Genomic DNA, 22,094 nt, shown 5'->3' on the forward strand with positions numbered 1-22,094 from the left:
AGCATGGGTTTCTCGCTGGCCGCTCAACTGTCACTAATCTTGCCAGTTGCATGATGCAAGTCTCCACGCCTCTTTCACAGAGAGGACAGGTTGACGCTATTTACTGTGACCTTACCAAAGCTTTTGATGTTGTCAGCCATTCGCTGCTTGTGGATAAACTTGCACACTTTGATGTTGATTCTTCAATTGTGAATCTCCTCCATAGCTATCTTCTTGATAGATTATGTTACGTTGCCGTTAATGGCCAAACGTCCTCTTTGTATAAAGCTACTAGTGGGGTTCCTCAAGGGTCGGTACTGGGCCCACTCCTCTTTTTAATTTATGTTAATGATGTTTCTTCTGTCATTCGGAATTCTTCTTTCCTTTTGTATGCCGATGACATAAAGATATTTAAGAAAATTCATTCAGTTATCGATTGTCGCTTGCTGCAATCTGATTTGTGTTCTTTTTCTGAATGGTGCAGGAGCAATAACCTCTCCCTAAATATTTCAAAAACCAAGGTAATGAGTCACTCGAAAAACATCTATGTGCCATTTTTATATTCTGTCAATTCTGTGTCGTTGTGTGAGATCAATGATCTAGGTGTTCTTTTTGATAGCACCTTACACTTTTCTGCTCACGCTAAGCGTGTTGCTTTGCGGGGTCTTCGCACCCCCTAGGCTGTGTTTGCAGAATGTCTAGAGAATTCCGTTCTCCTGTGCCCTTCCGAAAATTGTACACCGCGCTATGTCTTCCTCAACTAGAGTATGCATCTGTGATCTGGAATGGCATTCCTAATTCCAGCAGCAACGCCATTGAGCGAGTCCAGAAAAAATTCCTAAGCATTTACAACCATCGTTTCGCTAGAAATGACTCTGGATCTCGTTCTAACGCTGCTGGATTATTATCATTGCCATCACTTTGCTGCCGACGAAATCGCGCTGATCTGTTATATCTTTACAAGCTTGTGCATGGTATCATATCCTGCCCTGTACTGCTCAACTGTCTTAATTTCCGAATTCCACGTAAGCTGACCAGAGAGAATAGATCTTTTCATGTAACCGCCTGCCTCTGTGAACATTCGACCATTGGCAGGATACAACGTCTTTACAATGCTTACTTTTTGGAGCTCGATGTTTTTCACAGCTCCCAGTCGTTGTTCTGCTCCGAGCTTTGCACTGTACTTACATAGCCTCGTACACTGTTGATATTTTTGTTTCTGCCTGCGCATAGTTGTATATGTGCAATTTTATAACGTTTTTTATCCTTGATATTTTATTATGAATGTTTCCTTTGTTTTTTTTTGTTGTTTTTTTTTCGTGCGCCAGTACAAAGACCTTACGGTTGTTCCTGGGCACATTAAATAAACGTTTGATTATTATTATTATTAAATGTATAGACCAGTTTCGACAGATCCAGACTTACTTCAATAAATCAAGAATGGTTCACAATGTGCAGAAGTGATTCAAGGTTGCCGCATGATTATGGCAGAACAAGCGTGACATAAAAAATGCAGATGCTACCGTTTGCACATGTGTTCTCTTCTAAAGTTGAGACACGGGTGAAAGTTACCGAGCGCTATCAAACGTTACTGTGAAGTAAACACAGTTCTGCAGCTGCTGTCTTACACATGCCTTAGCAGACACGTACTGTCATAATGACAGTACGTGCCCACGTGTCGCATGCCTTCCTTTTCTGATGCCCAGCCAAAGAGTGCAATATAAAGCAACAAAGAAGGCCCACTGTTACATCGTGTTTTAACACCCATCTTTATGAACTCACGCTTATTGTAAATGGATACAAACAACAAGAACCGTTCGGGAGTGCGCTTTAAAAGCATTTAGAAGCTTTTCTTGAAGACAGCGGCATTCTTGGCAGTTATAACGCATGTAATCTTCGTATTGTTTTAACGTCACATGTACATATATGGTACTGTTCACTTGACAGTTATGTTATGTCTGTTACGTTTTGTGCTATCCCTGTTAGGTTTTATATTAATGTCATCATGTTTATACACATATGTGATTACTCACTATGCTTGACTGACTGTTGCGTTTGTCTCTACGGCATTATTAATCTACACGGTGTATGCACCACACGTTTGCTCTATGTTCGACCCCTTTATGAATGACTATTTTGTGTATAAATGTGCGCTTGTGACTGTACGCATCATTTGTGTGTATATGTGATCATTGCATTTATCACAGTCGTCACCCGACACCTGGAGTAGCAAGCCATGCGATAAACCAGGCTAATGTCTCCGGGAATATCTTTACACATTGCGATCCTTCTCACTCCTCTAAGGGGTTAAAGCAGCTTGCGCGTCATTTGAGCGCCAACATCTCCTTTAACCATGCCAATGAAGAAAAAAAAAAGGCTTTATGTCACTGTAGCGTTCACATAATACCCTGTATGCGTTATTAAAAAATCAGTTAAGGACCATGTCCTTAATAACTAGGAAGTGACCCTATGTGAAAAATCACATGGTCCCTTGTGCATTCACCTAAAACGACTCGAACGCGAAGCCATCTTCTTTTTCTTAGTCGATATATTAGGGAGCCTACATGAAGGGCTCCCTAATGGATCATGTAGGCTCCCTAGATGTATTTATCCTGCCCCCGCCACCCTCCGAAAGCTTTGTGCACCGAGCGTGGTTTCGCACTGCCTCCGTGATCAGCCCACCTATGACCAAGCTACGATGTCATGTGATGACGGTGTAGGCTTATGCCACAGGAGCGAAGGAACGACACGGCTGAACCAGGATCGACGCCAGCAGGGAACACGAGCCGTGGCTTCACGTGCCACTGCGAAGCGAGTCTTTATTTTCTTCTCTTGAGGTCGCGCACTCTCCGGTTTTGTTCGCCGCCCTAAGGAGGGCGCTACCATGCCATTATGGGGCGTTACGTCCCATGACGTCACGCCAGTATTTGTAACGTCATGATGACGTCACAAAATTTGCGCGATCTGTGACGTCATGATGACGTCATATGGTGACGTCATCACGTGATGATTTTTGCACCACTTGTCCCCGACGCCGCAGGACGCGAGACGCTGACGGTCGAATTTTGTGTTTAGCGAGGCGTATGACGTTTTCGCCTTAATAAAGGTTGTACGACGGCGACGCCGCGGGACGCCGACGGTTTTCCCTAAGGTTTTCGTAAGGACACCTAAGGTTTTCGTCTTAACAACACGAAGCAGACAACATTTCGGTCCTGTAACTCGTTCGCTGCTGACGATGGAACAGAACGCATCATCACAGATCAGAATGCAGCGGGTGATTTTCATTAGGAGCATCCATCAGAGTCTGTTGCATATTGTTATCGCTTTGATTTGACGTTGCTGTGAAGCAGTCAGTAGTTCGCGTGGACACTCGGATATTGAAGTCAAAGCCTGTCAGATGTCGGCTTGCCCCCGCATACACGTTTGCAGGACGCGCTTCTGATGCGTGCTGCAAGGTAGTTTAAGCACCTCAAGTCATACCGGCCCATATCACTAACTTCTAATGTTATGAAGCTGATGGAGCGAATGGTGCTGTTTCGTCTAGATGGCAGACTACAGGAGCTCAATTTCTTTCCTGAAGTTATGAGCGGCTTTCGTCGACATCGTTCAACCATCAATAGCATCGCAGATCTCGTATCAACACTTGAATCTGCTCGAGAAAACAGGCACTCTGCATATATGCTCTTCCTGGACGTGCAACAAGCTTTTGATTCGGTGCCACATAAGGAGATTGTTTTTGCACTTATGGCTGCCGGAATTTCGGGTCGACTGCTTAATTTTGTGCGTAACTTTCTATCGGAGCGCAAAATGAAAGTACTCATCGGAGGAGTGACAAGTGAATCGCGCACTGTTAAATGTGGTGTCCCCCAAGGCAGCGTTTTGTCGCCGCTTCTCTTTAACAGTGTACTTGCTGGGCTGCCAAGCCGATTACCTCAAGAATATGAGTTCCCAATAGGCATAGCAATCTATGCTGACGATATCGCACTGTGGATAAGCGGTCCTTCACAGCAGGGTCCGCTTCTTCGCGGAATTTTGCAGAGAGCGCTGAATACTACTACAGAGTACCTAGAAGAAGTTGGTCTACAAATTTCGCCTGTTAAGGCAGCCGACATTGCTTACCATCCCAGACAACGTGCTCGACGAAGCATGAGCCGGCTGTACATCGGAGATACACCAATAGAGTGGGTACGACAACATCGTTACCTGGGCGTAATTATCGATGATCACCTGTCTTGGCGGCCTGCCGTTACCTCCGCGAGGCGCAAATCACAGACGCTCTTCAAGTATGTGGCTGCCCTGACTGCTAGGGGCGCTGGCTGCGATCAGACGACAGCCCTACAGGTGTATCAGTCAGCTGTGCTCTCTGGCTTCATGTACGCTTTGCCAGTCTTGAACGTGCCACCTACTTTGATGTCTCAATTGGAACGGGACCACCGTGTTGCCCTCCGAATCATACTTGGTTTACCTCGCGAGGCGCAATCTGTTCCTCTACTCACCGAAGCGCACCAGTTGCCCCTGAGGCTACAGGCAGACCAGAGAGCGCTGCACCATATCGAGCGTTTGCACCGAGCAACCCCCAGACGGTAAAGCACTTATTAATCGCCTCACTCAACGCCCGGGATCTCGCATGGGGAAAATGGCAGCATTGTTTACTACGATTGCCGGCAGTTCAGCAGATTCCACTACCTTCACAACCCCGAAAGAGTACAACCAGTGCACCTTCCCCATTTATCTATCCATTCCTGGAATACATAAAAAGTCTGACCAGCCTGTTTCGGCACTATTTCAGTTGGCCCAGTCGCACCTATTTGAAAAGTTTGATGACTATCTCCATGTATTTGCAGAAGCATCTGTACGCAGCGACGGCCAAGGTGGCCCTGCAGCTTTCTATTGCCCTTCGACTAACATCAGACGGGTGTTTCGCATACCGCATCCATCTTCATCAACAACTGCGGAACTATCAGCGATTGATGTTGCTCTGAAATACGTTCAAGAAGAATTAGGAGCACCAAAGGTTGTCATACTCACAGACTCTCGTGCTGCCCTTAGCAGACTGTTGAGAAATGACTGCGACGGTCCAATTACATGCAGCATTGTAAAATCTGCCACAAACATTATTTCTAGTGGGGTGTCCCTCATTTGCCAGTGGATACCTTCGCATGTGGGTATTGCTGGGAATGAAGAGGCCGATCACGTTGCTTCAAGTTGTGCCCACAACGAGTGCGACTGCCAAGAAATTTCATGCCTGTTAGACAACGCTCGTCTGTTGATCCGCCGACATCTTTTAAAGCAGCACCCTGACCAACGTGTAGCAAGCCGCGGGTTGTTCCCTCCCCGTATTTGTGGTCGTGGATTGCCTCGTAGTGACAGAGCCTTCTTATATAAGCTAAGAGTTGGCTCTGTATTAGTGCGTGAGCGTTTATACCGACAAGGGCGTATAGACAATCCATCATGTACGTCGTGTGACTCCTGTGAGACACTAGAACACATAATTTTTGAGTGTCCCCGCATTTGTTATGCAGCGAGCACTGCTCATCAAGGAATATGGACTTATTGGTCTAAAGTGTACGAACCTTGATGATTGCCTGTTCCCGAGGGGTTGTGCTGCTCGGCGTGACCAGGCCCATCGAGCCCTACTTACTTTCTTAAAAAATACCGATTTGGCCTCGCGCGTATAGACATTTTTCCTTGTGACCACTTATTCGTGTTTACGTCTGTGTTATTTGTTTTTTTACCTACTTTCTTTCCTTTTTCTTTCCCCCCTATCTTCCTTTCCCCAATGTTTCCCCTTTCCCAAATGAGCAGGCAGGCGTTGTGCCCCTTTAGGTGGCAGTTGTCAGCCTGTTCCCTCCCTATTTCCTCTGTGTCTTCGTGTTTTCTATGTATTCAAACCAAATAATAATTGCCCACATTATTTAGGCAAAATCACAGTGTCGTTTCAAGAAAGACGTTATTCTTGATGATCTGCCATGTCAAAAGCCTCCAATTTCTTGTGGCTTTAAAGCCACAACGATGCGCATTTTGCTTTCGAGTGCCCTGCCGACTGCTCGTACGCGATATATGTAAAGCTACCCTACGGTGTTTTTTTGTATGCTACCCTACGGTGTTTTTTGAAGACTGATAATTTAGGATCTTTTTATCTTGCAGGAACACTCATTGAGACCCTCTGTAAATATAAAATGCGATGGAAGATTTTCATACTGCTTACTCTTTTCAAAAATGTAGAATTATCAATACAAACGGACATAAGTGAAGCACCGGTCAGAACATTTGCATTCGGCTTGTGTAAATGGTATCCGTATCCCAGACAAGCTCTTTCCGCTCAAGTGCACGCTTTAATTCCTTATGCTTATTTCCCCAAATTGAGTAACTTCCGTTCTCTGGAAATTTAGTTTAAAGCAAAACTGTACGCACTGGCTGTGTCATCTACATACTATTCTTCATGAAACCATTATTGAGAGGAAACAATCTGTGCCTATCAGAACTGATCTTAAAATACACCATACACGTGCATTGGTTATTAGTAAGCGAAGTAAACATTGTCGAGGCCATCATTGTGGTACGAAGCGGACAGAGTGCAGGATACATTGCGGCTTCGCACGCTATGTCCTCGCTCACAATTTTAGTGAGGTTTTATGGCTGTTATCTCAATTTGTTTCTGTCCTTCAATGGACGCCCAAACGAGTGTTCCCTCACGGCCGACAGAACGAAGCTTTCTTCTCGCTCATAGAGCAACCGCCGTCATACTGCGAAGAGAACTACCGAGAAGGGATAAAAAAAAAAAAGCGTCGTCAAAGATCCCCGACGTGAATTTAACCCTTTCTTGTTTTGCGCCGAAGATACAGCGACTGGTCTCGGGAAAACCACGAAAAAAAATTCTTGTCATGGCCGGTAGGCGCTCCATCCTCTCTCGCCAAGCATCAACGCCACTTCCGGCCCACAAATCTTCCTAGGCCGTTTTTTTTTCTTTGTGTGTCATGTTTATCCTGCCACCTTGGATATACTTTCCTTTTCCGGCACCCGACCCCCAGGTGGCCCGCCTTGTTTCCGCTCCGGTGTAGCTGCCTGTCCAGAAAGCAGTTCCGCGTCGCTGTGTTGGCCAGTCGGGTTTTTACGATGGCGCCCCGGCTTCATTGACGGCCCGACGTATCGTAACACAACCTAGAGAAGGAGGCCATCGGCCGCCAGCCTCTTTCGACCCCTGCTGTTCGTTTTTTTTTTGGTACCGCAGCGCTGTTCGTAATGCACCTCGTTTCACCACTTATCGTCCTAGGACATAGACCCAACACAAATGATGATGATGATGATGACCTTTTACTAGTGGCGCTTACCCACAAAGGGGGATGGGCCAAGAACCGGGCGACAGGATTTTGAGGTAAATACTTATGAGGCTAAAGATAAACGTTGTAATTTTAGACTAAAATAGATAAAAGAAAAAAACATAGCTAATACTTGAAAAAATTTACGTAGTGCCTATACGAACTTCACCACCGCCAAAACCACCAGCGCATCTCTCGGAAAAAGTTGATCGATCTCCGATGCAAATACTACTCCTCGTGGGCCGTCAGAAGCTTCGCCACATTCGATAAACTTTTGCAGTAATGCACCTTTTAGCAATGAGAAGAGAGCGTATTACTTCAGGAGAACTTGCGTTTGGCCTAGTTGGTGCTTACTGTTTGACATTTTGACCACACAAAAAAGACGAGGACAGAGGGAGGTACGACGACACGGGCGGTAAACTTTCAACTCATTTTATTCACTGAAAGGCGTAGCAATATATAGCCATTTATGACATGCGGAGACACCGTTACGTCCGCTCATCAGTCTAGTGGGGCAGCCACTTGTCGAAGAAAGACATTTCTGATTGAAATAATTTGATAGAGGTGTCACTGACACAATCATCACTTTTCTTTCTAATAAAGTAAGCTTCTAATAGCTCTCGAGCTGTTTGGTCTTGGCTTCTGCCCAGAATCTTTATCTCCTGAAACCGTGGTTCACACGCGCAGTCTTTACAGTGCGCAGGCAGGTGCGCGAAAACGTCTTCTTTTTTACCTTTTGCTCGTGTTCCCTGGCTCGATCATTTAGGCACCGCCCCGTCTGCCCTGTGTAGGACTTGCCGCGCGTCAGGGGGATTTCGTACACGACTCCTGTAGAGCACTTTGCGTACGGCTTTGCATGGTTTTTACCACAGCCGAGTCTTCTTTTAGGTTCTCTGGAGGTACGGGGGCAGAGCCGCGCCAGCTTGAAGGGCGCCGATAAAACAAGGGGGACACCATACCTGCCTGCTACCTTCCTTAGGTTGTGGCTGACCTTGTGTATATAAGGCGCCACTTCAGGTCTTACGGTAAGAGTGGTCGTCCTCGTCCTTGCCTCCCTCTCGAAACCTTTCACCTTCTGCAGGAGAGTTCCACCACTGGCGGTCACCAATCGAGTCAGGGAACCCAGCCGTCTTGAGACGGGAAATCTGATTGTCAAATGCATCCTGCATTTTGTGAACGCACGACTTCCTGAGAGCCGACTCTAAACAGAGCATAGCAACTCCCCTTTCACAATCTTTGACTGGGAAGAATTATATGGCACCAAACCACTTCTGTTCCCGAGGAAAATACTGCCAGCAGGCATGACCATTGCCAAAAGAAATACTTAGGTCCAAAAACGCAGGGTATCTCAAGTGGAAGCTCATGAGTAAAGGAAAGACCTTTGCCAAGCGCGTTTAAACATATCCAGATTGGCATCACAGGTGGTTAAAGTTCCTTGCTCGTTAAAAACAATTAAAAAATCGTCCATATATGTAAAAACGGTTAAAACGTTTACAAATGCATTGCTTTTAAAGCTTCCTCGAGCGCCTTGTCAATGTAGCCTAGAAATATATTAACACAGTAGCGGCGCAATACACGACCCGATGCAGATGCCACGCTTCTGTAAAAAAAGCTGTTCGTCAAAGCTGATAAAAGTGCTATTAAGATAAGTCTCTAAAAGCGTTAAAAATGTTCCACCGAGATACCAACTGCGTTCTGAAAGGAATCGAGCCATTTTCGTCACGCAATCCTAACCGCCCTAAAACAGGTCGCTATGTGGGATGGAGTAAAAAAGATCCTCCACATCTACAGAAAAAGCTGGGCCTATGGCTGGTGTTCCTAAAAAAGGCAACAACATCATCCGAACTTTTAGTCAAAAAGGGATCGGTAATAACAAGACTCTTCAAACTCTTAAGAATGAAGCGACTAAACATAGCTGCCAGGTTCCACGCTCGCTAACAATTGTTCTGAACGGAATACTGGGTTATGTGTCTTCGCCGTGAGAAAACACTTAAGGCCTTACTCGTAGTGCTACTAATGTCACTGGCTTCTAAAGGTTAAAAGACTTGCACATATTTAGACCGTGCTCTTTACCCTAGCTTCAGAGCTTTTTATAGGTTTAAAATTCTTTCTCAAGGCCCAGGAGGCCTTTGTGCCAAACACCCTCTCGGAAGGACTACAACCCTCCTTCCTTATCTGCTTCCAAAATAACAAGGTCATTATCCTTACAAAAGTTCAAAGTCTATGTATAACGGATACAGTACGATTAGAAGACGGGCAGGAAACCACTCTTGTAAGACAGTCAACACCTTCTAGCAGGCACCTGTCATGGTCTTCCTGCGGGGCCTTCTCGCCACACGGTTTCAAGGGATAAAGATTCTGGGCAGAAGCCAAGATCAAAAAGCTCGAGAGCTATTAGAAGCTTACTTTATTAGAAAGAAAAATGATGATTGGTCAGTGACACCTCTATCAGATTATTTCAATCGGAATGTCTTTCTTGACAGGTGGCTGCCCCACTAGATGATGAGCGGACGTACTGTGTCTGCGCATGTCAAAACTCGCTATATATTGCTACGTCTTTCACTGAATAAAATGAGTTGAAAGTTTACCGCCCGTGTCGTCGTACCTCCCTCTGTTCCTCGTCTTTTTGTGCGGTCAAAATGTCAAACAGTAAGCACCAACTAGGCCAAACGCAAGTTCTCCTAGAGTGTTGTTTAGAGACAAAGAATGGTGCCCACGTGAGATAGTAGAAGCTGCAGCAGGAACTGCAGCGATTACGAGTGCGTCGGCGCACCATCCCTTGTCTTATCCCCAAGAGAAATTTTTTCTTGATGGCAGCTGGTGAAAATGCAGTGTAACGTACACGTGTTGTTGTGAAGGTGATAGGGTGCAGCTGTTCCTTCTTTCTCTTTCACTGTATATATTTCCGAGCTCTGACATTAAATGTTAGTTGGAAGTAAGCGCTCGTGCCTGTCGTGTTTCCTTGGCCTTTGTATAAGAAGTCCGCACTATAAAGCTTGTAGCTATGGACTACCAACTAGCCCGAAACAACGACTTGCCCACTATACAAGTTTATTGCCTCCCGAATCGATTGCCACAAAAATTTTTTAAATCCCTCAAGTACGAGCGGAGTTACAGGGTTTCGTCGCACACTTTAATTGCCTTTTGCTCTCCTTTTGTCCCGATGAGTATGCTCGAAGCTGCACAGACGGGGGATGACCAATGGGCAGGGAGCTACGTGTGTCATGACCTTGGGCACTCTCTCTTCCTTTCTTCTTTGAAGTCAGTTCACTTTTGGTGTGGTCACGAGTGCACTGGTGCCATTACTGTGGCTACGTTGGTGGTGCCCCGTGGTAGGAATATAGCATAGGCCATTTGTAAACAATTATACTATGAATTTATTCTACATCTGAGCACATTTTATTCAATTAGGACAAATAAAGTGGCCCAAGTAGAAAAGCAGGAGATTTTATTTGAATTATGCAGATTAAACAACAAGAAAAAACACTGGGTAAATGAGTGCTACAATTTACTACATACCTGGCACATCACCCGGCGGTGGCGAAGATGCTGTAAATAAAGACAGCCATTTTCAGCTTCCACCACAAGGCACTAGAAAAAATAGTGGACGCTACATTGAGCAGTGTTTAGTGTGCTAGCTACAGGCATATGGAACTAGATGCAGGCCCGATTGCATCAATATTTAGTACAAGTTCGTGAAGATAAACAGTCGACTAAAAGCCTATAAGAATGCCACTTTTTTTCTGTACTTATCAAATGCTTCCTTGGCACACTATCTTTGGTACTAATAACTACTAGTCCTTGCAACTGAGAACAGTCTTCAGTGCTGTGTACATAGAGAGTCAACATGACCACAAGCTGCCCGAATTGCACACACATGCAGAACCATCTAATTTTTGCAACAGAAAAATGGAGCATGCACCTGCGAAATCAAAAGGGTATCACTGCTACAAAACATATAGTAGAGTAAAAGCACGTTAATTCAGATTTCACGGGACAGAAAAACTGTCCAAATTAACCGAATATCGAATGATCAGAAGTATCAAGAAAACAACAAATAAACGTCTATACATCAATGCACTTTTCATTTTCTTGAGGAATATGTAAATCCAGCAATTATTTTGCATAAGAGCAGTGCAAAAGCCACAAGTTTTTTTATTTGAGACTTCCTTCACTGAACGCGGATCAGGTCCCCGTGTCTTAATCCGAAACGTGCTCCCAACCCATACCTTATCATGAAGCAACAACGCGATTGTGGGTGGTGACCACGCCTTTCTGAAAGCCCGCAGCTGTTCCGGCTGTCTGCGAACGCCATTTTTGTTCCTTTACGTCGCACATTTGCGGTGCTTCGTGCTGGGCGTGCTCCGAGGATTGTCCGAATTAACCGGGTTGAGGCCACATATGACCGAATTAACGAAAGTTTGGTGCCATTAAACAATGCATACGCTGGCCGGGACCACAGAACACGTCCGAATTATCTGATCTTCCAAATTAATGAATTAACGAGCTTTTACTGTATCATTACTTTTCAGCTACAGTTGTCATTTTGTTTTGTGTTGAGTGGCCAAGCATGGCGATGATGGTAGTTAAATCGTATGGGTGAAAAAAATGTACAGTATGCAGTCCCAGGACACCATCCTTAGATCACAGCAAATGGTCATGCCAATGGCATCTGCTTCACGAGGAGTTGAATGGATCATCATTAATGCCACGTATGTGAAACTGCAGTTGCAACTTTCCCAACAGAGATAAACTTGACCAGCACCATGTGGTGGCAAATGCAGCATTGGTCTTCTTTTACGACCACTTTGCTCTGCACAAAATTTGTAACAAAATCTGTGTGTATATATATATATATATACTGGTGCCAAAATGTCATAAGGCATCAACTATACGACTATGCCATTGACAAGGCTAAGGCTAACTTTTAACCTGTCTATTACAGTATTATCTCAGCCACCTGCTCGGAACTCATACAGTGATTGATCTATTATCGATATAACTAACATACCAATGCAACCAAAAGCTGTGTTGAAACCTTTTGAAGCAGATGTGCAGTAACAATGGTCAAAATTTGAATTTCACAGAGATTAATTAAATAATTAGTGAAGTTTGGCACCAACAACTCTGCTGTTCCAGCAATGAATCTACATTCATTGAACATGTCAGCTAAACAATATTTCGGAAAATTGATTCTGTTTCTCCCCGAGAGTGTGCCTTGGGGAAAAGGAAGTTGACCAATGAAAAGCAAACTTTACATAGTAGAGCTGCCTATTATTCAAATTATGCTTGTCACTCTCATCATCATCCACCCAGAGCTCAGGAAGTTCCGATAAGGTATGGTGAAAGCATGATGGCAGGCCGTGTGCAAAGTACAGGTGGAACTAGAAGCAAAGGATACCCGTGGTCATGCAGTGAGAGCATGCAACATGTCATAAGGGCATCAATAATGTTTGGTGGCAATATGCTTAGCATTACTGAAACAAGCCTGGCTCCTTTTTCTAGCCAGTACTATGCCAATCATGTTGCCAACATGCGACGGCACAAGGAATATCCGCAAGAAGTCAGTTTCACTGCAACGGAGAAGCAATGAATGCAATAGCAACAATGGAAATGTGACAGGAAGCGAAGCTTTAGGAGCAGTATAAAAGTGTAGTGAACATGAGCCTGCTAAGCAAGCAGTGCGCTGCACCATCGCCAGACTCTATGACCATGACAAGGTCTTAATTGCTTAATTGGGCAGGATTAATGAACTAACTTCTAACACTGGTTTGAGCAGTGGAACTTAAAACGAGGGACAAAAAGAAGACGGACAGGGACGTCACTGTACTAATGACTAAAATTTTATTTCTATGAGCACGGCTAAATAAATAAATAAATAAATAATTTTTTCTCGGGTCTGAAAATCACGGCCCGTGCAGTGCTCTAGTGCGTGCATTTACCACTGCATCCACTGCTAGGCATTGCTGTATTTCAAAGTTATCAGTCAGCACTGCAGTAACTATGCAAGCAACGTGGTCATAGGAATCTCACTGATATGGTGCAACTATTCTTGAGGTACAATGCTTTTATAGGCTAACTACATCAAACCTCATAATTTGTGGACGAAAACGTTATATTAAATCTATGCACATTCATGCTTCTTGGGAGCGACCCACTACATTGCGTCATGGATACTGTCGCAGCAGATTGTGAGGTTCCGCTTTGTCACACTTTCCTTCGAGTAAGTCATACTTTGCTGTATATGCAACGAGGTTTATTGATGAGGTTTATTGATGCAATGATGTCGGGGTGAAGAATGACCACACGGTAAAGCAGTGTAAGGCCTGCAAAGCAGGACAGGCTCTCATGCAATCACAACACCGGTCTTTTGTCGTCTTCTTCTGCAGGCGCATACCCGTTGGTGCATCTGCTCCCTTACAATATCCCCGGGGGTGAAGCGTAGCCATCCTAGCAACTCAGGGAGTAGGCAGAATGATGGGGTTGTAATATGGCTTTAGACGGTCGATGTGTGTGGTCTTGTGTCCATGACGGTGCAAGTCTGGCGATTGTGTGAGGGGCTCGATGATGTAGTTTACCGGTGAGGTGGCATCAACGACACGGTATGGACTGTGGCACCGTGCCAGAAGTTTAGAAGAGAGGCCAGGGACGTGTGGTGGTACCCATAGCCAAACAAGGGAGCCAGCAGGAAACATGGGAGCTGGGTGATGATTGTCATCGTGTCGTGTCTTTTGTCGACCTTGAGCTTCACTAGTCAGCGAACAAGCCAACTGACAGCAGTCTTCGGCGTATTGGGCGACTTCAGAAATTTGAATGCATCCTGAGGCATCGGGTCGGTACGGGAGTATGGTATCCAGTGGGTGGGATGGCTCGCGGCCGTACGAAAGAAAGAAGGGGGAAAAGCCGGTAGTCACTTGCGTCGCGGTATTGTATGCAAAGGTAACAAAAGGTAGTACGGTGTCCCAGTTGGTGTGGTCGGAGGAGGTGTACACCCTCAACATGTCGCCGAGTGTGCAACTGAACCGCACGGTAAGGCTATTTGTCTGTGGATGGTAGGCAGTCGATTTCCGGTGATGATGTTGCATTCAGCGAGGAGGGCTTGGATGACACACGACAGGAACACGCGACCCCTATCACTGAGTAGTTCTCGCGGAGCACCGTGGTGAAGAACAAAGTTGCGAAGGATAAAAAGAGCAATTTCGCAGGTGGTCGCTGCTGGGAGAGCTGCAGTCTTCAGTGTAGCGTGTCAGGTGGTCAACCTCGACAATGATCCAGCGGTTTCCAGAACCAGTATATGGAAGGGGGCCGTAGAGGTCGATACCAGCACGGTCAAATGGGCAAGCCAGACAGGGGAGAGGCTGAAACGTGTCAGTAAGATGTCACAGAGGTGTCTTGCCTTGTTGACGTGTAGTGCAAGATTGTACGTATCTCTGCACAAAGCGGTATATTCCGCACCAGTAATATTGCTGATGCAGCCTTGTGTAGGTTTTCAGGATGCCGACGTGAGTAGTTTGGGGATCTGCATGGAAATTCATGCAGATGTCAGAGCGCATATGGTGTGGGACAGCAAGGAGCCCTTACAACCGTCTGGCATGTAGTTGCACGGTACGAGATGTTGTCTCGCACAGAAAAGTGGACTGCTTGGCAGCATAGCGCGCTGGTCGAATGGACAACAGATGGATCGGTTAGGTAGTCGAGCAACAAGGCAAGGGATGGGTCCTTGTGCTGCTCCAAGAGCATGTCAGTGGAGCTGAGCGGTGACAAGGTGTTAAAGAGGGGTGAGAGGGAAGCCACATCTGGTGTTATTGGTGAGCGGGAGAGCGCATCAGCTGTATGCTTGCGACCAGAATGATATACGACACGGATATAATATTCTTGAAAGCAAAGTGCCCAAGCGTCCCGACGGGTCTTTCAAGGTAGAAAGCTAACATGGAGCGTGGTGGTCTGTAACAACGTCGAAAGGATGGCTGTAAAGGTCCGGGCGAAACTTCGTCAGAGCCCAGATTATCGCCAAGCACTCCTTCTCTATGATGGAGTAATTTATTTCTGCCTTCTTCAGAGCATGACTCACATAAGCAACAGCGTACACACCTTGGACGTCTTTGCGTTATGCCAAAACTGCACTGAGGCCAATATCACTTGCGTGGGTGTGAATTTCTGTGGGAGCAGTTGGGTCGTAGTGGCGAAGGATAGGTGGTGAGGTCAACAGGCGGTGCAACTGGTGAAATGTGTCATCACATTAAGGTGACCACACAGATATACCTTTGCTGGTGGTAAGCAGATTCGTCAAAGGTGCGATGATGGACGCAAAGTTACGCACAAAGCAACGAAAATAGGACCACAGGCCGATAAAACTTCTGAGGGCTTCGATGGATGTGGGCTTCGGGAAGTCAGCGACAGCTCGAAGCTTATCAGGATCTGGAAGAATGCCGTCTTTTGAGATGGCATGTCCCAAGATGGTTAGCTTTTGTGCTGCGAAGTGGCACTTCTTGACGATGAGTTGTAGACCCGCAGAAGTGAGGCATGTGAGAATGTCGTGCAGACGAGCAAGGTGTGTCTGGAAATCTGTTGAAAATACGACTATGTCATCCATGTAACACAGGCAGGTCTTCCACTTGTGGCCTCGAAGGATGGCATCGATCATGCACTCAAATGTTGCAGGTGCGTTGCATAGCCTAAATGGCATGACGTTGAACTCGTATAGACCATCTGGCATTACAAAGGCTGCTTTAGGGTGATCGCACTCAGCCATTGGTACCTGCCAATACCCAGAACGCAGATCCAGGGAAGTGAAATACTCTGCGTCTTGTAAACATTCAAGAGCATCGTCTATTCACGGCAGTGGATAGACGTCTTTTTCTGTAATCTTGTTGAAGCAGCGATAGTCAATGCAAAATTTTTTTTTTACCAATACCACAGGTGATGACCAAGGACTTTGAGAAGGCTGTACGACTACGCAGTGAAGCATGTCATTCACTTGCTCCGTAATGACGCGACGCTCTTTGGCAGAAACGCAGTAAGGCCGCTGTCCCAGGGGGTAGTGTGAACTGGCGTCGATGGTATAAGTGACAGTCGTGGTGTGGCCTACTGAAGTTTTATGAACGTCAAAAGAAGAGATGAACTTGTCAAGGACAGCAAGAAGTTGGCGGCGATGAGAGGGGGCGAGAGTTCCGTGAATGGCGGTTTCGAAAGCCGATGAACTTGATGGTTGAGATGCAGTAGTGATAGCGTCAATGTAACAACGGGTGGGGTCATTGGGAAGATCAAGGTCATCAATGTGGTCGACAGGTTGTGCATGTCCTAAAGTTTCACCATGGAGTAAGGCAATGGGATAGTTGCAGTGGTTTGTGACAAGCATTGTGGTTGATCCAGATGCAAGAGTGAGAACGGCAAATGAAAGAACAATGCCCTTACGCTGAGTAAACACGGGAGACGGCGTTAACACTACCGTGGCGTCAGGTTGAGCAGTACACAAAAGGGTAAGAGTGATGCCTCTGGAGGCAAGTTGGTATTGGCATCAACAATGAGTTTGCAGGTGAGAGGAGAACGGTTGGTCGATGAAAATTCCCATGTTGGCACAAGAGACACTTCCACACGTGAACAATTGATGACAGCTTCATGACGTGACAGGAAATCCCAACCGAGGATGAGGTCATGAGAGCAAAATGGCAGAACAAAAAATTCGGTGATGTATGCAATGTCTTGAATGACGACGCGCATCGTACACACAGCTGAGAGATGTATGCATTGCGTGCTAGCCGTGAACAGTACCATGCCAGAGAGAGAGGTTGTCACTTTCTCGAGTCTTCAACAAAGGTCCTCGTTCACAGAAACGGTGCCCCGGTATCTATAAGCGCTAGTGCAGCGACCCTGTCAACGTCAACATCAAGAATATTTTGCGGCGAAAATCGAGGACTTGAGAATTGCGAAGCAGTTGCAGTTCTTGCCTCCAGAACTGCACCGATTAGCCTCCCTCATCAGAAGGTGGTCGACAACGCATAGGCGATGGCGACTGACGAGGAGGAGATGGGAAACGATGACTGTCTGAGCAGCAATATGAGTCGAAGCATCTCTGTGCAGATGCAGATGTGGCGGCATGTTGTGGCGCGTAGTTAGGCATTCCGAAGGTGGTGTATGCAGGTGCAGTACAGCGGCGGCAGACGCGCGCAATATGGCCAGCAATGCCACACGCGAAGCAGATAGGCCGGTTGTCTTGGGTGCGCCACACGTTTGTTGGACGGAAGTGTTGTCAGGGCCTGGAAACTGGAGACGAGGCGGGATGGGGTGGTGTCGATAAGGAACCTGCATGCAGCGGGGGCCGCGCGACCACAGCAGCGTAGCTGAGAGGTGAAGATGGAGGAGGCGGAGCATAACCGGCACTTGATAGCGGTGATGTCACAGAAGGGGACAGGTAAGCGGCCGGAACTGTAGGGAGGGCCTCGCAAATTTCAGCCCGTTTGGACTGCTGCAGTGTCGGAGGCAGACTAGCGGTGGGTACGTCGCTATGAGGCAGCTGGGATAGCTGTTGAGCCACTTCCTCTCTAATAAAATCTTTTATCTGGTGAGACTGTGTGCACTGGTATATGTTGTCGTTTGCAAGTGCGATGCCCGAGATGGAATCTGGTGATGGGACATTTTGGCGAGCGATGGAATGCTGATGCCATTATTCGTCAAAGCTCTGGCAGAGGTTTACCAGCACTGCCACAGTGGTTGGGCTTTTTTGCCAGCAACATCTGGAACGTGCCCTCCTCTATCCCCTTGAGAATTTGTCTTATCTTCTTTTCTTCCGGCATTGAGGGGTTAACCCACTTGCAGAGGTCTAGCACATCCTCAGTGTAACTCGGAAATGTTTCGCCAGGCTGCTGTGCTCGGTGGTGCACACACTGGTCAGGGTGGAGCGTGCGAACCTCTGGTTGGCCAAAGGCTTCGGTCAAAGGGTCTTAAAGGCTGACCAATTTGGAATGTTGGATTTATGGTTGGGGAACCAAAGTTCAGCGACGTCAGCCAAGTAGAATATCACGTAGATGAGCTTAGAGTCGTCGTCCCACTTGTTACTGGCGCTTACGTGTTCGTACAAGGAGAGCCAGTCTTTGACATCGTGCTCACCGCTTCCGCTGAAATTGGGCGGGTCCCATTGATGGGTAGCGCCGGCGCAGGAGGACGTGGCTGCCGGTGTGGCTGGCTGGGAAGGGACTGCTTCGGTCATGTTGGCCTATGGTCTCGCCGGCAACTTCTGAGAGCGGAGCTCCAGGTTGATGCGGGAGATCTCAGCAACCTCCACCAAATGCAACGAGGTTTACTGATGCAATGGGATATTTCGGAGATATTTTTGCAAAAAGACAAAGTTTCCCGGAATACAGATACTGAAATACTTTTTATTTCGGGGTTGCTTATTAAATGCAGCATAATAGACAGAGATTTATTAAGTAGAGCACAATATTGTGAATATAGCTGCAGCGCACTGAAACTTGCAAGTCAAAATATTGCTCGAATCACGAATGAACAAACAGTGAACTCAGAAAAAATATGCATTTATTTTACACGCAAGATCTGTTTTGCGGAGAAGGTTGCAGCCTTAACTGCACTTATGCAACAGCAGCTTCTCAATAAGGCTGTCTTTTAGACACCGTTGGTTCGGCCTCAACACAAGACTCGTGAACTCGCAAAATGGCTGGCTGGCCGGAAAAAATTAGGGGTGCTGTACTGGCCTTGAAAGAGTGACTTCCGTCGGCAGAGGCCGACAATAATGCAGCCACAATTCGGTAGCACGCCTTTGCTTGGCTTAACACAAAGAAGACTTCCTGTCAACCAAGGAAACACGTCGGGCCATTTCCGACAAAAAAAAAAAAAAAGTAACGAGAGGCCCATGTCCTCTAAAGTATCGCGATATAGCGATACATCGTAAAGGTATTTCACTACCGAGATACAAGTATGTTTTTCAAATGTATCTTGATGCAGAAATACAGATACTCAACAGTATCTCCGAAATACTATTGTGATACACTTATATTGCAATACTGCCTAGCCCCGATGCTTACCTACACCATTTTTTCATAACCGACACAGTAACTTTTGGTTAAGAATGTGAGCTACAATTACCAGGGCAATCGTCACACAAATCCTTTTACTTGAGTTAGCGTAAAGCAAAGACGGCCACTGCTACTGGTGAATCAAATGGTCATGTGGTATCCATTAGCGAAGAAATGTGTTGCACCACATACATTCGTATGTGTACAGCTCTCAGTGTTTTTGGTTATCCCATGGAGGCACAGAACATTCTCTTGGCTGGGCTATGCCACTGCGCTCACACGTCTATTTTTCAACACACGCAGAAATGCACAAGCATGCTTTCAAGCGATATAAACGTCAAGCTGCTGTGTTTAAAACACGTCTCCTAAGGCTCTTGTATGCATGCGACAGCCAGAATAGGTGGTTTCTAAGTAACAGCAGAGCTGATGAGCAGTATATATGGCCCAATGGCCTAGTGATAGTAAGTGCACGAACCTACCCTCTATGCTTTCAAGGCTGCGCCCAGTGACAAAGCGCCGGGAGTTTTGTCAGGGCATTTGAACAGCTATGCATACGGTGAATTACGAAAAGCATTTCCTCCCATGTGCAGTTCTCTCTCATCCCCACGAACTCCCAAGCATGATAGTCTCAAGCAGAAGCTTTTTTTAGACCAGCTGTGACTTCCATTTTCAGACACACTTGAAATGCAGAAACACTTGCATGAGGCCTGACCAACCTGAATGAAATTTGTTGCATTTGAAAATTGAATTTTTAACTACTGTAGGGAGCAGAACCTTGATGTAAAGCATCCGGGAGGCGGGCACCACTGCAAGAGCTTCAGCTAGTGTCCACAAGCAACGTAGTTACTTAGTGTTCTCTGGAGGAGTGAGCACTTCACAAGCCCTGCCTACTTTTTTTCTCTCTCTCTATTCTGCTTCTAAACATACTTGCAGTGGAGCTATTACACATGCAGCATTGCATGAAGAACTCAAGTCACATGCCACGATTGATCCAACGAGTGTCCATTACATAGGCGCAATAAGGACGTGTTACCTTCCACCTTCTTTAGCACTAACGATCTTCTGTTATAGATTCCAGCTGTTTATGCACCATGCAGGCGTTTTGAAATTTGCACATACAATCACCACTGCTGAGTGATCTATACATGTTGCGCTTGCTTCCGCCAAATCTAGTGAGCGGCCCTTTAAAATACTACTCGCCTCAAGCAAAAAGTTTGCTACTTACAGTAACTAGACTCTACCACGGCCGCTCGATGAAAAACACACGGTGCGGCCTGCCGCGTCGCGGCACAGGCAATGGGCGAGAGCGTGGAAGCGAAGTTGACAGTTGTTGCTGCATTTCGCTAGGAGGGCACCAGTAGTAGGGGAGGGCTCCACGCGACGCGCGGGCGTGAAGGAGCGCGCGTTCAGCGGGTACATCGAGATAGTGGTTGTTTTTCTCCACATGAATCACTCGCACCAAGTGTCACTTGAGACAGTTTGCGCATGTGTGATATTTTATGCGTTAGGCAAAATGCCGCGAAACTGTTGTGTGCCGTTGTGTTCCACAAATGCATCGAAGGACCCGCAAGTACGCTACCACGAGTTTCCCAGTAACGCAGAACGCAGGGCAGCATGGCTGCGAAACATTTCCCGTGAAGGACCCGGTGGGAAGGAAACAGTATGGCAGCCGAATGATAGGTCCCTGGTGTGCGCCTTGCATTTTACGGGGCAGGACTACAAGAAGACCGAGAAGCTGAGGATACTTTTGCCAATGGCTGTGCCGACAATGTGCCCCGGTTATCCAAGCTACTTGAGCACGAGGAGCACGCCTGCTCCGAGGAAGAAGCGGCCATGCTTGGAAATATAAGACGATAATGCGCAGTTGCGTGCTGAGTGCTCGGGCAATGCTGCTTTAAAGACAGGCCTGTCATTAGCCAAAACGGCTCGTCAAGTGAGGGCACTGAAGCCACGACGCCCAACAACTCCAAACTAGGGAATGAAACGTGTGTGGAAATTGCATCATTTTCAGATGCATCATGTCAAACTACATTCGACCTTGTTAAACTGACAGAAGAAGCTAAACAAAAACACGCTGCTTCCAAGCGAAGATCGCTCGTATGAAAGAGCACTGCAGGCCCTTCAAGAAAAAGTGGATGAGGCTGAGGAGCACGCAGAGTTTCATGAAAATTACACAGACACTGCCTGTTTAATGAAGGTGCTCAGCGGTGCTGCGCATGGTGACAAGACTGCCGAGTTCGTTAGAAACCAAGTCCACAGTTACTCGACAAAGAAGCCCCACTACAGTGACGTCATTCTAAGGGAATGTGTAATATGGAAGGCATGCTCCAACAAAGGTTATCAGCATGCAAGGTCCAGAAATCTCTTTAAGCTCCCTTGTCGCTCAAAGCTCCAGAAATATGTAGGCCATTTAACAGGTGAAATCGGCGTCACTTCGTTGGTAAAGAAGCAGCTGTGCGTCGAATTCAAGGGTCTCACTGTAGAGCAAGAAGCGTTCTGCTCCCTGATCATTGACGAGATGGCCATACACCAGAGGGTCATATACGACCGACAAGTCGACAAACTTTTTGGTCTCGTTGACCGTGGTGAAGAACAGCACTCAACAGCGGTACCTCAAGTGGCAACCCGATTACTATGTTTTGTAATAAGAGGCTTAATTGTGAACATCATATATTATTCCTGTCAGATATTTTTTCATGAGATGGAAGTGCTGAAAGTGGACTTGCGGGGCGGACGACCACGCCATGGAAGTCTGCAAAGTTTTCAT

At 46.5% G+C, this 22,094-nt stretch overlaps 1 protein-coding gene across 3 annotated transcripts in view; it reads right to left on the reverse strand.

The window, feature by feature from the left end:
* LOC119390442 (nuclear factor NF-kappa-B p110 subunit) overlaps nt 1-22,094 on the reverse strand; it is a 402,969-nt gene that overhangs the window by 71,922 nt on the left and 308,953 nt on the right. The window contains exon 11 of one of the 3 annotated variants that reach the window (XR_007415547.1): nt 10,818-10,847. The exons of the other annotated variants lie outside the window; for them this stretch is intronic. The gene's annotated coding sequence lies outside the window, so the exon portion shown is untranslated. The remainder of the gene's footprint in view (nt 1-10,817; nt 10,848-22,094) is intronic. 3 annotated transcript variants of the gene reach the window in all.

Source organism: Rhipicephalus sanguineus, chromosome 1 (assembly GCF_013339695.2).
Source record: "Rhipicephalus sanguineus isolate Rsan-2018 chromosome 1, BIME_Rsan_1.4, whole genome shotgun sequence".
NCBI lineage: Eukaryota > Metazoa > Arthropoda > Arachnida > Ixodida > Ixodidae > Rhipicephalus > Rhipicephalus sanguineus.